We start from the raw sequence: 17,738 nt of genomic DNA, 5'->3' as shown, positions 1-17,738 counted from the left end.
CTTCCCAACCTGATCAGCAAACTCACCCTGCCAGCTGATATCAATTAGCCCTCTTCCTTCCTGCTGCCCCGCCTCCCCCAACTGTCTATGTAGTCTACAGAGGGCACAGATCCTCCCTAAGGACTGAGGAATTGCAACCATGTCTCTGACAACCAGTATGCATGAAAGGCATGGATGGCAGCAGCATAGGCTCTACAGGCTTTCTGGATACCCTCCTGGCTTTCTGCTTACCCTAGGCTCGCACTAGGCCCATTCTACTGTGTCTTCTCTTATGGTGATTAAATTAGCTTGATTAAGACTAGCACATATAAGACTGTACACTCCAGTCATATATCCTGGCTGATTGCAATGTCAATATGTGTGTAGTTAAACTCCCTTTTGCTTTGCTTAAGGAGTATGAAACTTTGAGTTCTATCTTTAATAGCTCTACAATTTATGTTCATTGACAATGGATGCAAAACAAAATGAAATTCAGATTGTAGTGAACAGCCTCTCTCAATCTCCATGTTTAATTAAATGGTTCTTTTCAGGAACACTAAATATGAAAAACTTGTTAGCTGAAAAGACAAGCCTACCAATGGATTACGTAGGCTGTGCAGGCTGGAAGTGAGGTTCTGATCTTTGTGTATATTCTTTTTGTTTGACAATACAGCTCATAAGGTTTTACCACCAATGCCTTCAGTTCTCCTTGAGGCCTGTTGTGCTGATGTTTGAATGTGTACTTACTTTAAATGCTTCTCTGCCTTGTTGACCTTAAGTGTGTGTGGAAACATGTAAAGATCAAATGGGTGTCGTCTGAATCCTTTTCATCTAATTCTTCCAAAGCCTGCAAGAAACACTGCTGAGGACATTAATGTGGAAGAGTAATCTCAAATGAAGTCAAAGGCCAAGCTGTTTTTATTTCTCAATATAATAAGCCTCATTCATTTGGAAATTGATGGAAAAAAATAGATTAAGCATTTGCATGTACTGTAGATTGAGGGAGGTCATATTTCCAGCTTGCTTTATGATTACTTACACTGCAGACTTCCTTAAAAAGCAGATAAATACTGTAGGTAAAATTGCTTAGGGCAGATATGGCAAGGATAGTTGTTTGCACGTGCCCATAATATTTAAGTTGTATTCTTTCAGTGTAGAGACACCAAGTGCCAAATCTGGGCCCTAGGGAGCACCCTTTTGCCCCACATACAGCTGCATCAAATGACAGTCTCTGTTATGGCCAAGGAAGGTCAGAGGTATTTTGTGCTTAGTCAATTACAAGTTGTTGTAGTTTGACCATGTTGCGTTTGTTAATAATTAAAAGGGGAGAGGGTAAGAGAACCTAATAATAATGACTGGATTGTAAAGATCTCCTTAATAAGTCTTCCCCACCTGCCTCTCCCAGTGCAAAAATTAAGAGGAATCAATTACCAGGAAGCAGACTGGACAAAAACACAAACAAACCAACAATAGTGATGTTTCTTTGCATCACCAAAGGTGAGGGGTGGGGGGGATGGGGAGGTAGGATGAATGAGCGAACTTATATCCTGATCTTTTCTTTAATTAACTGAGGACTCTGAGCTTATAAGGCCTTTTAAGCTCAAAGGCATCAAATAGGGGAAAATGAGGAAATCTTGACAAAGAATGCTCTGCAATGAAGGCTGACAATACATCAGTAATGCATCCTTTCATGAGCTTGGTTATGATGAACTTTGAGAATATTGCATGTTGTTTTTCTCGTATTACTTAGTCATAATATGCCAAACTAGGTGTATTAATTCTAAATATCCTGGGGCTTTTGAGGCTCAGGTTAGACCTTAGGACCACAATTTCAGTCTAGGCTCTAATGTGCCTCTGAATTATAGTGAGGTACATGTAGATGTTTAGCTATTTGTGTGTGATAGATTGTGCAAGCAAAAAATTGCATGTGCAAAAAATGAAAGCCAATGTTTGAAAACCTGTCTCTTATCCTGAAATAATTTTTCATTTGTGATCTATAGAAACATAGAATTGTTTAGGTTGGAAAAGACCTTTAAGATCATAAGACTCCAACCTTTAACCTAGCACTGCCAAGTCCACCACTAAACCATGTCCCTAAGCACCACATCAACAGATCTTTTAAATACCTCCAGGGATGGTGACTACACCACTTCCCTGGGCAGCCTGTTCTAGTGCTTGACAACCCTTTCAGTGAAGATATTTTTCCTAATATCCAATCTAAACCTCCCCTGGTGCAACTTGAGGCCATTTCCTCTCTTCTTGCCACTTCTTACTTGGGAGAAGACACCAACATCCTCCTTGCTACAACCTCCTTTCAGATAGTTGTAGAAAGCAATAAAGTCTCCCTTCAGCCTCCTCATCTCCAGACTAATCCATCCCAGTTCCCTCAACCTCTCCTCATAAGACTTGCTCTCCCGACACTTCACCAGCTTTGCTCTTCTCTGGACACGCTCCAGCACCTCAGTGTCTTTCTTGTAGCGAGGGGCCCAAAACTGAATACAGTATTCAAGGTGAGGCCTCACCAGTGCTGAGTCCAAGGGGACAGTCACTTCCCTACTCTTCCTGGCCGAACTATTCCTGATACAAGCCAGGATGCTATTGGCTGCCTTGGCCACCTGGGCACACTGCTGCCTTATGTTATTTTCAGCTGGCTGTCGACTAACGCCACCGGGCAGCTTTTCAGCCGCTCTTCCCCAAGCCTGTAGTGTTGCGTGGAGTTGTTGCAACCCAAGTGCAGGACCCAGCACTGAGCCTTGTTGAACCTTATGCAATAGTCCACAGCCCATCCAGCCAGCCTGTCCAGATCCCTCTGTGGAGCCTTTCTACCCTCAAGCAGATTAACACTCCTGCCCAATTTGGTGTCATCTTCAGACTTACTGAGGGTGCACTTGACCCCCTGGTCCAGACCAGGGAGAAAGGTATCAAACAGAACTGGCCCCGATACTGAGCCCTGGGGAACACCACTTGTGACCAGACACCAACTGGATTTAACTCCAGTTAACACTTTGGGCCCAGCCATCCAAGCCATGAGCAGCCAGTTTTTCCAGGAGAATGCGGTGGGAAATGGTGTCAAAGGCTTTACTGAAGTGTAGGTAGACAACATCCACAGGCTTTCCCTCGTCTACTAAGCAGGTCACCCCATCGTAGAAGGAGATCAGTCAGGAGATCATAGGAGGAGATCAGATCAGTCAAGCAGGACCTGTCTTTCATAAACCCATGTATCTGGGCCTGATCACCTGGTTGTCCTGTACATGCCACGTGATGGCACTGAAGATGATCTGCTCCATAACCTTCCCTGGCTAACAGGCCTGTAGTTCCCCAGATCCTCTTTCTGGCCCTTCTTGTAGATGGGCATCCCATTTGCTAACCTCCAGTCGACTGGGGCCTCCCTGGTTAGCCAGGACTGCTGATAAATGATGGCAAGTGGCTTGGTGAGCACTTCCTGCAGGTGTCTCAGTACCCTTGGGTGGATCTCATCCAGCCCCACAGACTTGTGTGTGTCTACGTGGTGTAGCAGGTCACTGACCACTTGCTCTTGGATTGTGGGGCTTCATTCTGCTTCCCATCCGTCTCTTCTAGCTCAGGGGGCTGGGTACCCAGAGAACAACTGGTCTTTAATAGTAAGACTGAGGCAAAGAAAGTCTTAAGTACCTCAGCCTTTTCCTCATCCTTTGTCACTATGTTTCCCCCCATATCCCATAAAGGGTGGAGAGTCTCCTTAGCTCTCCTTTTGTTGCTAATGTACTTATAGAAACATTTTTAAATTGTCTTTTATGGCGGTAGATGGATTAAGTTCTAGCTGGGCTTTGGCCCTTCCAGTTTTCTCTCTGCATAACCTCAGGGCATCCTTGTCCTCCTGAGTTGCCTTTCCCTTCTTCTGAAGTTCATAAAATCTCCTTTTTTTTTTTAAGTTTTTATTTTTTTTAAATTTTCTCTCCTGAATTCCAGCCAAAGGTCTTTGTTCAGCCAGGCTGGTGGTCTTCCCTAACCAGCTTGTCTTTCAGCACATGGGGACAGCCTGCTCCTGCACCTTTAAGATTTCCTTCTTGAAAAATGTCCAGTCTTCCTGGACTCCTTTGCCCTTCAGAACTACCTCCCAAGGGACTCTGTCAAAACAGGCCCCTAAACAGGCCAAAGTCTGCCCTCTGGAAGTCCAAGGTGGCAGTTCTGCTGACCCCCCTCCTTACTTCTCCAAGAATTGAAAACTCTGTCATTTTGTGATTGGTATGCCCAAGATAGCCTCCACCTATCACATCAACCACAAGTCCTTCTCTGTTCACAAACAAAAGGTCCAGTGAGGTGCCTAGTTGGCTCGCTCACCAGCTGTGTCAGGAAGTTATCTTCCACACACTCCTGAAAGCTCCTAGACTGTTTCCTTTGCCATATTGTATTTCTAGTAGATGTCTGGTAAGTTGAAGTTGCCCATGAGAAGAAGGGCTAGCAATAGAGAGACTTCTCCCAGCTGCTTATAGAATATTTTGTCCGCCTCTTCATCCTGGTTGGGTGGTCTATAATAGACTCCCACCATGATATCTGCCTTGTTGGCCTTCCCCCTGCTTCTTACCCATAAACACCCAACCCTATCATCACTATCATTAAGCTCTAGACAATCAAAACACTCCCTAACATACAGAGCTACCCCACTGCCTCTCTTTCCTTGCATATCCCTTCTGAAGTGTTTATAGCCATCCATTGCAGCACTCCAGTTGTGCTAGTTAACGAACATGATTCTGTGATGGCAACTATTTCATAGTTTTTCTGCTGTACAATGGCTTCCAGCTCCTCCTGTTTGTTGCCCATGCTGCATGCATTGGTGTAGATGCACTTAGTTGGGTTACTGATCCTACCAACTTTTTGGGCAGAGAAGCCCTAATTCCTACATGACCATTCTCAGGCACTTCCACTGTTTCTAACACATCCATAAGCCTTGTGTCTTTCCTGCCTTTACCTCCACGGATGCACAGACTGAAGGACCTCACTAGCACACTGTCTCTCAAACGTTGGTGTGCCGCCCCCAGGCTTATCTGTAGTGAGACTGGTTTTATCCCCTTCCCTTCTTCAATATATGTACCATATAATAGTATAGTAGCAAGTTAAAGTGTGCGCTAACAATTATTTGGACAAAGCATCACAGTTTTGCTGAAGGTACCGGTGTTGAAGAACTACAAAATAGTGATGTGAGGCAGAAAGAGGAAAACTCTGAACTTCGTCATCTTAGTGAAGAGAATACTCAATACAAAATAGAATTTAAAGCAAATGTGTGTACGGGGGGTATATGTTGAGGAGCAATAAACCAAAGCTAGGAATATGCATTAGTATGAGCAGTTTTGCAGCAGTCCTGTCTAGGGAAGGATTTAAGGTAGTTTCTAGGAAAAAAAAAAATCCTTGAAAACATCAGCCCCACTACATGGCTGAAGTAAAACTAAGGCAAATGGATGCCATCAGGTGTTACATAAATAGGACAATAGAAAGATTCAAAGATGTTTGTTTTTGAGGCACAGGTTAGAACTAATCTAGAACCCTGCTGTACATGAAAACTATTAGAACAGATGTTTAAAAATGGCTAGTGAGGAAGAAATCCCCAAAGATGCTGGTTAGGTGCAATATCTGGTTATTAGCAATATTACTGAAATAAAAAGTAGCTCTTAAATAGGATTTATTTCTAGTATTTTTCTACTTATGTTTAATTTTAGCTTCCTGACATTAGGACTTTTTGTCTTTGAAGACATTTGTTGCCAAAATTTGTTTCTTATATATGTACTTACAGATTGTGATCACAGTTTACATCCTAACCTTCTCTTGTTCAGGTGCAGGTACAGCTGTACATCAGTGATGATGGAGTATCTTCCAATTAGCTCTTTGGCAGCAAATGTTTAGGATCCATACTCAGCTGACTATTGATAATGACTCTGAAGCCCTAGTCATAATTTGTCCCGCACAGCAAGAAGCTTACAGCCTGCACATCTACACACTGTTCCCAGATTAATAGGTTTAATAGTGACAGAAAAATATGCTCACTGGGCGGCAGGTTGTTCAGATTCTCTGCAGCTCCAGTATTAAAAGTAAAGATTTCAGTACTATATAACGTGAAGTGAGATGATGGAAACCTTAAACTGCAAAAGCTGAAATTTTCAGTGCACTAAGTCAAGGTGATGTTACATTGCCTCCATGCCAGTAACTACCTAATTAGCATGCATGGTTACTGCTAGTGACTCCCCTTCTCCTCCAATTCAGGCCAATTCGGCAGCCGTATTGGTGCCTCACAACACCATGAGGGAACTTTGAAACTGAACATCCCATCAGCAAACACCTCTGAGCTACCATCTGTTTCATAAATGAAGGAATCAAATGTTGCTTAAGAAATAAAATAAGACAATATTATAGGTAATATTATGCAAATTGACTTAAGCCTCTATAGGCAGTCCTGCAAGCTGCATCCACTCCTAAGGATTTCCTGGTTGGTCTTCCAAGCTGAAGTGGATGCTTCCTGTGAATGTGTTTCCTTCCCTGTTTTTTGTGATGTGGAGCCCCAGCTTTAAAAAGCAAAATAAGGATGATAAACAACTGTGTCCCAAACTTCATGTGCATGGGAGGCTTTATTAAGTTACTTATTGAAATATTTCATATTTCTTATGAAATGTCTCATGCCCTGACTGACTGGTGGTGTTACTGTAACTTGTCCCCTGTACCCCGTGTCTTGAAAGTCTTTAAAGATGGAGGCTAAAGACTTTCCTGAAAGGCCATGTGTTTTCTGCAGGGATGAACTGCAAAAATAAACTATAGAAGACTGCAAGTTCAGGGATAGGTCTGACTGAATGCATCTGGACTGCTTTGTGGCAACTTTATCTCTTTTCCTCTCTGCCTATATATGATAGGCTTCTGACCCCAGAAAGGGCCATGTTTTCAGTTGGCCTGTATAAACCATTGAGCAACACAGACTAAGAGCAGCTGGAGATCTGAACTCCTTGATATTTAGCCCATGACTTCTGTGAGATTTGGCTTTAATAGTAGCTCCAATAAGAATGCAAGAGTCTATTGTCTTTGTAGTCTCTGTGGATATGAAGTCCTGTTGCAGCACTCTCCTGCAAGCAGACATACCTTACTCTCTTCTTGTCCTGAATTAAATTAGCAGATATATATGTCTAGGAAAATGGAACAGGAATTGGCTGATATCTTTTCCCAAGATCTTTGTTCCTACTATGAAGTTGAATTAGAAGCACCACTTTGGTAGTGCTTTTAAAATGTGACCATTTTTGTGGGTAAATAGGAAGTTGGACAGAACTGACTCTAAACTTATCCTCAGTTTGGTTTATTTTATTATATAATTATACAAGCTAGGTGATTAACAGCAATATATGTTATTTACTATTTCATATTTGGCAGTGGCTCAGAACATATTATATAGCTTGAAAATACAGGTTGTTATTCCCAGAAACTGATAAAACTTGCATCTTGGAAGTTCAGTCTCTGTAATAATGGATGTCTTTATAAAAATAGGGATAACTTTGTATGATGTTTCAGAAACCCTTAAAAGGCTGAGGGGACTGATTAGGCGTACAGAGTATACTCATAAGGTATATAATTAGTCAGTTATGGAATGGACAAAGTCAAATAAGAATATATCAGTAATCAGAAATTCTAAAAAGCCAAGGAAAAAATGGGTTTAGATATATGTAAATGAAGAATCAAAGCCATTGTATCTGGATTTAATGCACTTCATTTAATTGCTCCCAACATGCTGAAAAGCTAGAATAAAATATATAGCTATTGCTAGTATTCTTGGGCCTTTTCCAGAAACAAGTCTAGGCAGTACTGGTCCTTAGTCTCCTTTAGAAGAGTACAGCCCTGGAGTCAATTACTCAAAATTTAGATTTAAACTAATGTAGAAAAGAACAAAATGTGTGTCCCAATGTGAGCCAAATGGTACATAAAAGGAGTCTAAATTTGGTAAAGTCATGCTGTCTTTCATCTCCTGCATTATTAGCATTACTAGCATAGGGATTTCTCGTATGCTATATGCTGTCAGAAACTTACAGCTGTTATACTTCTGATGGACCTGGCATTAATTTATCACAAACCTACCCATATCTACAGCTAGACCTGAATTTGGCCATTCTGTGTTGTTATTTAACGGCTTCTTTTTTAAAAAACAAACAAACAAAAAACCACACACACAAAACCCCAAAACAAATAAAAACAAAACCAAACAAAAAAACCCAGCAGGCACACACCCTGTTTCCCACTTACTACTTTTAAATCTCAAATTCCCTTTTCTGTTTCTGTGTTACTGACTGGAGTCTTTCAAATCATTGGACCTTGTCCCTCCATCTTGGTCACTTCATTGCCTTGAAATACAGAAGAGCTAGTGATCTTTTTTTTCCCCTTTGACTCATAGGTGAAGGCTCTGGGGACAACAGAGGAAATGATGCTGGCAGCTTAATACAGGTCCATCAGTAAGACTTGGTATTGATAGTATGCATGGAATGAATCTATTAAAAGGTCAAAGAATAGCATTTATGAAAATACAGCATTTACAGTAATATTTTGCCTTGGCATCAACCAAGAAATATATTCATGTAAAGCGACATAACGTTCAGTGGAGTGGAAAATAGTTTATGTAAAATTGTCCTCGCTATGAAATTATATCAATACACAGGAAAAAAGCAGCGATTTTTTTAAAGGTAAGAAGCAATGCTGTTCTATTACTTCATGAAAAGGCTTTTACATGTGATAAAAATTAGTTTAGACAGCTAAGCAGACTAGCTAATTCATGGGAATTACCAAAGAAAACAAGTCATAGGCACTGTAAAGAGAGGTTACATTAAGGTCAGGACCTCATAAATGATCATGACAGAAAATCGTACGCTCTTTTTTTCTGACCTGCATGAAATATCCATGTCTGCTGTAACTCATAAATGATACTAGGACTGCAGTCTGACTCATTCATAAACCAGTCTTTAATAATCCTCTGATGGATGGTCATGATTTCCAGTGCTGAGAAGGTATTAATAGTCTTGTATTTTGGGTGCTCCTCATGCAGACAACCTCTTCCCAGAGAAACAAGGGAGTGTAACAAGACAAAACCCTTCAGTGAATAGGTCTGATTCCTGCTCAAATCTTCCAGCCCCTGGGGATGTGTAGAAGGCCAGAGATGTGTCTTTGAAGCCTGAGTTCTCACTGTCCTCCAATGCCATTGGAGTTGTGGCTCTGAGGTTCTCATCAGCTGTTGCCATTGCTCTTCACGGAAATACAGAAGGAGGTATACAGTAGTTAATGCAGCCTCAGGCTTAGGCTGTGGGGTTGTCAGCACTATTCACTTGCTTTTCCCCTTTTAACTGGGCCTACAGCCAGATCCCCAGACTTTTATCTTTAAAGAAATGGTGTTGGAAGGGCATGGATGCAAGCGCAAAGGATTATCCACTCAATTACTTTCAGTCAGATGGTTTCTGTGAGCCACAAAATCCCTTTGAAAGGGATGGAGAGAAAGGTGGGTGTGGGTTTTTTTTAAAAAATGCCTTTTAATATTAAAGATTATTGCCTTATATCTGTCATTATAATACAGTGAATGCCAAAGAGATTTTACCCTAAAAAATAAAAAAAGAATTACACCTTTACCTTTCTATCTGTTAAAATACAGTGGTCTACTAAGTAAGTTCTGAGTTCTGGTATTAAGCAGTTTGCATGCCCTGTTTTTTACTGTCCTTTACTATGATTAGCTTACAGTAGCTAATTTTACTTGGAAATGTTGGTTAGCTTAGGAGGGCTGGGTTTCCAAAGTTTAGCACAGGACCCGGTGATTTTATACAAAAGATGTTGTTAATCTGTTCTTAAGCAAAACAAAACCAAAAAACTCTGAACTTGAAACTTATAGAAACTGGTTTTTTCCTGTTGTATCAACCATATTAACTAAAGGGTGTCTTACTGATGCCTTAGCTATTTCATGCTAAATCTTTTTGTTGCATAAACTTTTACATGTGTTCTGTTATTACATAATTTTGTCAGATATTTGATCTATGACTTCTTTGAGTTATTCAAGCACAAAGTCCAAACTATTACAATGCTCTGATAATTTCAGAAGGGTATACAAAGCTCCAGAACCATCTCTCACATTGGCATGTAGGAAATCATTGGAGCTCAGTCTGAGTTTAGGTGAGTTATCTACGAATATCCTCAGTGTCTGCTTTTCATTTCAGTGGTTTTCTCTGAACTTTGCAGCTTCTTATACTGGCCAATAGAGGACATTTGCCTATTCAGACATCTAACATCTGAGGTAAATGTGAAAAAGGCTTGAGGGATCAGTAATGAGTCTTGCTAAAACAGTGGATATGCTGCATGGAACTGACAAATACTGTCTTAGTTTTTGGTGGAGAAATAGTATGCTCAGTGAAACTGTGAATTTTTGTGTTCTGAATTCTGCAATTCTGATACACTAAAGTTATCTTCCATGAGCTGATCTATGGGTGCATTTGGTGACGGGGCTTATAGGTGGCTGTCATATTACATTGAAGTGATCTTCCTGTTCAGGTAGTGGCAAAGTCTTTAAGCACCTGGACAAAACGCCATTCCAAAATAAGCACTGAAGCAATCAGGACTGAATGATTCAGGAATCAGGTTATTGTTTTAATTTGAAGTAATAACACCACTTTAAACAGAGCTTTATAATACTTCCTGAAATATTGCACACCAAGTATTTGATCTAAGATATTTTGTACAAGATAATCATTCTTTACTGGCACCTTAAGAAAAGGGATGGGAAAGTGGACCCATCGTCTGTGCCTACATGGCACCAACTGTCGTGTCAAAAAAGTACTATTGTAACTTAAAATATGCCTCCAGTGAATGCACATTCTTTGCAGGCTGCTCCTGGATAGGTCTGTATAGTGCAAAGTAATTTTTTTTTCCTAGGGATTGAATAGGTTTTTTATACATAATTTCCTTCTTCCATGTACTTTGTGAATCTGACATTATTAGCGCAAAGAAACGCAAAATTTGCTTTTCCCGCTTTTCCTGCTCAGTATAGTCAACTGCAAGCAATGGCTAGGTTATATACAGACAGCTTATATTGTCTTTCTCTTAAAAGATCTCAAGATAAAGTCAGCTTTAATGAAGTGTATGTGCCGGTGAGTAGTGAAGGGGGAGGGGGGTGGTGGGGTGTTTTTTTCTTTGTTTTTAGAGTTTTTAAATGGTCAAGAGGGATACCAAATTGCTCAGACAGTCAGAGGAACATGAGGAGGCGCAGGTGAAAATAGGGACATGACAGTCATTTTGTTTTTCTTGGGAAATAAGGGGAAAAGGGCTGCTAACACTCTTAAAAAATGGCATGATGGGATTGGGTTGACATATTTAGAGTGAACGTGATACAGCCATCCCTGGAATCAGAAGCTATGATGTTGCAGGTATCAAGGTGTCTCCACGAATTGTTTAAATGAAATTTTCTGTAGAAGGGAAAGTGGGGAATGGAATCACATCAGTAATACTTCAGGATCTGGTTCCTCACTCGCAGTTTGTACCAGTCCCACAGAAACACTTCCTCCATCTGGAAGTTGGGGCATATTAGAACATTTTCTTGTTCTCCATTATTTACAAAACCACAGATTAATTATGATGATTGTAAGGAACCTGCTTGGTGATGGCGAGGGTTTGGTATCCCTGTGTAATGCTTCAAAATAGTATGGGGAGTTATGAGACAAAGTTGGGAAGAAGCCTGGTCATACAGAAAAATTGCTATCTACAGGAGGAGAATCCTCAACGTATAAAAAATTGTCCCCAGGGAGAAAGCTAAAACTGATTCACTCTTTAACCTTCTGTGCTGAAAGTAAACAAGCTTAAGGTACAAACAGATTGGGAATTAATTGGTGTAATTAACATTTTGTGATTATAATGACTTCTAATCAATACTCTATGCAAATAGCTGTATTGATGTGTTGAACAAAAGGTGCTAGTTGTATTTGGATGGGGAAAAAAAACCACTTTAAAGCACTAATGAAATTCAAACCTTTCAGCACAAGTAAAATCCTGACTGCATCTTTTTCAAGGTAAAAAGAAGATCCTTTAGTGACTTATTTAATTAAAATGGCTCTGATACAGCTGCTGACTAAACTTCATAAAATGAGGTGACTGGAAGATGAAGCATATTCCCCTGCTGACAGTTCCCTCTGTTAAACCACTGTGTTTCTTCAGGTTAACAAAGCAAAACAGAGAAACAGACCCGATGCAAGCTCACAGCAGTGAGACCTCTTCCTGTGGCAGGAGTAGCCTGGGACTCAGTTCAGATGTCAAAGCAGCAAATGGAATATCAAGAAGCTTTTAAGGCCACGAGGAAAGGGTTAGAAGCCTCTTTTCAGATGAGTGAATGGGGTCTGACGTCTTTCTCTGTCTCTGGAAATCACCTTCAAATTGTTCCCCAGTTCTTTTTCTTTCTGAGGTCATATTTAGAATGGGTAAGTTAGCGATCAGAAAAGGTTAGGAGCCACCAGTTTTCCCACACTCCAACCTTCAACTTCCTGTGGTAAATGATACCTTCAGCAAACCTTATTTGCCAGTGGCTCCAAATTTTCCTCTTTCAAATAAGAATTGGAGATTGGGCAACATAAAAATGCAGTCACTGCTAAACTTAACTCAAATACTTCCTGAATCATCTATTGAGGTATGTGATGGAATAAAAAAAATTTGTTTTGAGTCTTGATCTTTAGAAGTAGCAGGAGTGGGTTTGGAATAGCGGTTTGATAAATTTTCAGATATAGGGAGGCCTCAAACGTCATGGAATTAGTCCTTTGCAATTAGAGATCAGCATACATTTGCAGTTGGATTTGATCTTACGGGTTTTTTTCCCAACGTACATGATTCCATGATTCTATGAAATGTATTTAAGGCCTTCAGTTTGGGTGCAGATGGATATTTTCTCACAGTGGACAGGAGACCATGAGTGACAGGCTTTCCTCAGCACAGTCTGAGGACTATGACAAGTCAGGATTGACAGATGTTGGAAATACTATACTGCGAAGACTGTATAATTGCCTTTTGTGATAACCCTACACTTGTCCGATGCTTTTCAAAGTGACAAAGTAAATGAACAAAGACTTTGCACATACAGTGTTGATCTTGTTTTTAGAGATGAAATAAAAATGCATTTGTTATGATTTTGTATTCTTAAAGAAAAAGCCACCTCGGTGCCCACCGCTAGGAACACTTAGCGGGTTGCTGGGGTTTATCATTAGTGTAGCATTAGTTTTGTAAAACTTGTATGCCTTTTGCTGAGTCATAATGAAGCATTAAACTTTTCAAGACAACCTGATAAGCAAAATCCCTTAGTCATCAAAGAGGAGGCAGTTCATGCCAGGTATTGGCCAAAAATAGCTGTTGGGATTTCACCCAGTAAATGTGTGTCTCATCAGCATTCTGCAGTGCTGCCAAAGTTTGCTATAGCATGAAGGAGAAAGAAACAAAGAAACATAAGGAGAGGGGAGGGGGAAGGAAGCTAATGAGGAGAAAAATTGCTTTTTAGCTGTTCATTGGAACTATTTTGGTTTCCCAGTGAACCTGAACCACATCTTAGGTGATAATGTGGGGAAGTTAGCATTTTCAGCACCTGAGTAGGAAACGTGTAGTTTAGGCACTCTGAAGGGATGGAAAGAGCTAGTGTAAGTGCTTTACTGAACAGAGATAGAATGGAGTTTTTGTACATTCCCAGTGTCTTGCTGAACTGGGACCTTAGTCTGGCTCTAGTGGTAAATGTGCCCAAAACAAATCGTGGGTCTTAGACTTGCACTGCCATGGATCATGCTCCCTTATTAATGAAGGGCTCTCACTTCATATGTACATTAATGTCTGTTTAACTGCCCTGGAAGAATAAAGGGACCTTGAAGTGGCTGCAAATGCAGCATGGTACAAGACTTTCTTCTTAAATGACAGTCAGATAATAGGTAGTTCTGTTTGTATAGTTGGGGGTTGGTTTGGGGTTTCTTTTTTGGTGTTTTTGTTTAGCATAGGACAGCGTAGAGTGCAGTTACCCAGAAAGAAGAGACATTCAAAGGAAATTTTAGAAGAGACCTACTTGGGTTTACCTTCATCTGATATTGCTTTCATTATGTCACTTGGAATAGCAGATAGTGACTCTTCTTCTGAAGAGTTCCTCTCGTTTGCAACTGATAAGCTCTCACCATTCTGATGGGGCTGACAGAAAGACTCTGTTGAAATCAATGCGTTAAACTCCAGTCGTCAGAAAGATGCCAAGGTGTGTATCACACCTTTTAAAGACATAAAGCTGAGAAGTTCAGAAAGTCACTTAGCTATAGCTAAGTGCCACATGAGTGGCAGCCACGCTGTCATTCTTTTTTTCCTAGAGAAGCAATCCCTGTGAATTTTCCTCTGTTATAGATACGGCCTTTTCTATGCATCTGTTCTCTTATACCTCACCTCCTGCCAATAAATTTTTAATTAAGCGGATAGTTAGAAGCACAGTGGTCTCAAAATATTAAGTTGTTAGATATTTCATGAAAACAGACATCACTAGTGCCCTAACATACACACAGGCTGCTGTGCAACCCTTGTCACCTACCAAGGAGTCCTTGTAGCCAAGAGTCCTTATAAACCATAGGAGAAATTTATTTGGCATATGATCTACTAGTTGCTCAGATTACAAGTGTTTGGGAACTGTATTTGACCTCCTGCTTCCAGAACTGCTTGTCTGGAGACAGGAGTGTTGTGCTACTTATTGCAGGTAGAATAAATTAATTTTCTGGCTTCCCAGTGTTATAAAGGTCCTTTACAGCTGTATCTATGATGTTTATCATACTGTAGCCTTGCCTGATGGTAATAAGAGTTCTAAAGTTCTGTCTGCATTTATGGTATAAGAAGGATTGGCTAATAGCAAAATTTACAGGCTCTAAAGTATGCATGCAAAAATTCATTTGCTCAAGGGGCTCTTCTGCTTTGTCCTCAGCATAGCACAAATTGTCAGGAAAGATGGGATCCAACTGAAAGCTCTAATGTTTCAGCTTTGTTGAAAGGGAAAGTACAAAAAGCCAAAAAGCTTTTTCTGGGTATGCCTTTGATTTGGCTAAGGAAGCGGAGACTGCTCTGTATCTACCTGAATTTTACTTCTGAAAAAGATGAGATAAAATATTTCTACCCTTTGTACCTGTAAAAGATACAAAACTGAAATCTAAGGAGTCCCTATAGACTTCAGGAGTATTCTTCAGTCCATTTACTGGCTTAGCCTCTTATTTTCTTTCAGACTTGCTTTGTATTTGGCTGAAATAAAAGTGGCTTAAAATCAAAACACTTTTAATACTCCATCTCAGTAACTTGCTGCGTGCATCTCGTGTGCTACTTGCCTTCCAGTGGATTTATAGCCTATGAAGGCAGACTGTTGTTTCTGCTGGCTCATGTCATGAAATATCTTTACTTTGTGTAACACTTTTGACTACTGAAATGTGGCATTTGTCTCTGGCATGCCTTGTGCTTTACTTTTACTGTAGAAGCACGTAGTAAGTATTCTGTAAACACTTCTGAAAGGCAGGACTGGGTGTGGAGCTTCTAAGCCACTTTGGTAATTTCGATGTCTTTAAAACAATGTCGCTTGGTTCATATTTATTTCTGCAACAATCCTCAGTGCTACTGTCAGAGCCACACTAGAAATAATAGCAACATTAATAGCATCAACACCTTTTGAAATCAGTTAAGCCCTTTGAATTCTCTTGAGGGGAGGGAAGAAGGAAGGGAAGAACAGCAAACGCAAAAACAGCCCTTTGAAAAGAATTAGCTCGAGACCATAAGATAAATTAAAAGAGAAACCTGACGAACTGTACTGGGCAAGTACAAATGTACTCTCTTTTGCAGCCCATAGAGAGTTGTCAGGCTGGAACAGGGTGCTTATGGTGCAGAAGCTGGGATTGTGAGCGTACATTTAGCAGACAGAATACATCGTGACCTGGCACAGGGTTCATAGAAGCAAACCAAAGCAGTTGGCCAGAACAAGGTGTTTTATAGAGATTGTGCATGTGTGTGCTCTGTGAACCATTGTCTCACTGAGCCGCATAAATGAGAAGGGCCACCAGGCATTGTGATTGAGACAGACATGCAGGAGGGATGGCGTTTGGGAATCCTAAAAGCTGATCTGGTTTCTAGATTCCTTACATCTTCGAACCAGGCAGATCTTTGTGTCTGCTTTTTTGTTCCTTGGCCTTAAATTGGAATAATAGTCGTGAAACATTCACAGTTCACTTAGTTCTGCTGAGGTTCTATTATTTGCCTCTAGGTGAGCTCTGGGAAATAACTGAGATTAAACCACTCTTATCTCACTGTGAGCCTGTGCCTCCATTTATTTCTAAGAAGTCCTCCTTGTACCTGTCCGCCAGTACTGGTACAGCTGGACCAAGTGCATTTTTCCTTTCCTCTTTTTCTGGGTGAGGATAAGAACAAGCATTTGACTGAGCTGGTGCAATACTTGGTGGGAGTCCTGTTGCTGCGGTATTCTCCTCCTCCCCCTACCCATGTTTGTTGACTATCCTGTGTCAACCTGATGTTTAAAAAACTCAGACCCAGTCATGTCTCCAAAGTATGGGTAGTCTGTGTACCCTTGAAGAGACTTCAGTGACATGAAGAAGAGATTTTTAGGAAGGCTGGCGTTTGTTTACCCCGATGTGTGCAAAAATGAGGTCAGGCAGTTAAGGCAAAATTTAGGACTTTCTAAATGTTCCTGTTTGCCACTTTGGTGGTGTAATAAAGACACATGTTAGTCTGTTTCATTAGTTAAAGGTGTGTGGGACAGTTGTCTTCATGATGCTCCATCTCCACTAGGAAAAGATGCTTTGGAAATGATTTATACTTGAAGCTTTCCATGGAATTGTGTCCATTGCCTTGTTCTACAGTCACAATTAAAGCTTTGAAATACCTTAGTTTAAAAAAAAAAAAGATTAAAGAAAGACAGGAAATAATTTTTTCTTCTCCTTAAGTGACTAGTAAATTGTTGTGTGCTTTACTTTTTGTGACAAATATACTAATGGACCATAGATGATTAAATAGTAAGGTCTCCTTCAGAGAAAGAGAGGAACATTTATATGGTGGACTGCTTAGAAATGGGTATCTTCTGATTGTTAATGAAATGCAAATCAAGTGAAACCAAATTAGAGATGGTGCCTGGCAGACTAGTTGTTTAGAAGATTTTTCTGTGTGCTTTAATGTGTGGGGTATTTTTGCCAAGGCTTACTAAATGATGAAATGATACTGCAATTAGAATTAAGATTGGCAGACACTTTTGTTAGAATTCTGCTATTTGTTCTTCAAAACATAATCAATTAAGAAAGGGCCTTTGAAAACAACGAGAACAAATGAGAAGTCAGGAAGTAGCCAAATAATCACTTGACTGCTTCTGTTTCGAGAAACCAGAGAATTCTTCTCAGTCACAATTAAAAATTATATTACACAAATTATATCTTCTGTCCTGCAAGTTTGTGGGGTGTATGTGTCTGCAAGAGAGAATAAGCTGTAAAACTGCCTACTTGTCTGCAGGAGAAAAACCGATATAGGTCAGGTTTAACCTTCCCTATAACCAAAATCAACATGTTCTGAACGAATGATTAAAAAACCCATTTACTGCTCCAAGTATTCACTATCACCAAGCGAGATCTTCTGAGCTAGCTGATGATTCTAAAACTAATCACATTCCCAATTATATGCTTATAAATATTATTAACAAATTATTGATTTGTATAGCCTGAGCATACAAAGCATCAACCTGGATTAATGTCTTATTGTTC

The 17,738-nt window shown here is 40.3% G+C and overlaps 1 long non-coding RNA gene across 1 annotated transcript in view; it reads left to right on the top strand.

Annotated features, from left to right (window-relative positions):
- LOC142057876 (uncharacterized) overlaps positions 1 to 17,738 on the top strand; it is a 78,122-nt gene that overhangs the window by 1,801 nt on the left and 58,583 nt on the right. The gene's annotated exons all lie outside the window — the stretch shown is intronic.

Source organism: Phalacrocorax aristotelis, chromosome 5 (genome assembly GCF_949628215.1).
Source record: "Phalacrocorax aristotelis chromosome 5, bGulAri2.1, whole genome shotgun sequence".
Lineage (NCBI taxonomy): Eukaryota > Metazoa > Chordata > Aves > Suliformes > Phalacrocoracidae > Phalacrocorax > Phalacrocorax aristotelis.
The sequence above is the reverse complement of the archived record's forward strand: the minus strand, read 5'-3'. Positions and strand labels throughout refer to the sequence as shown.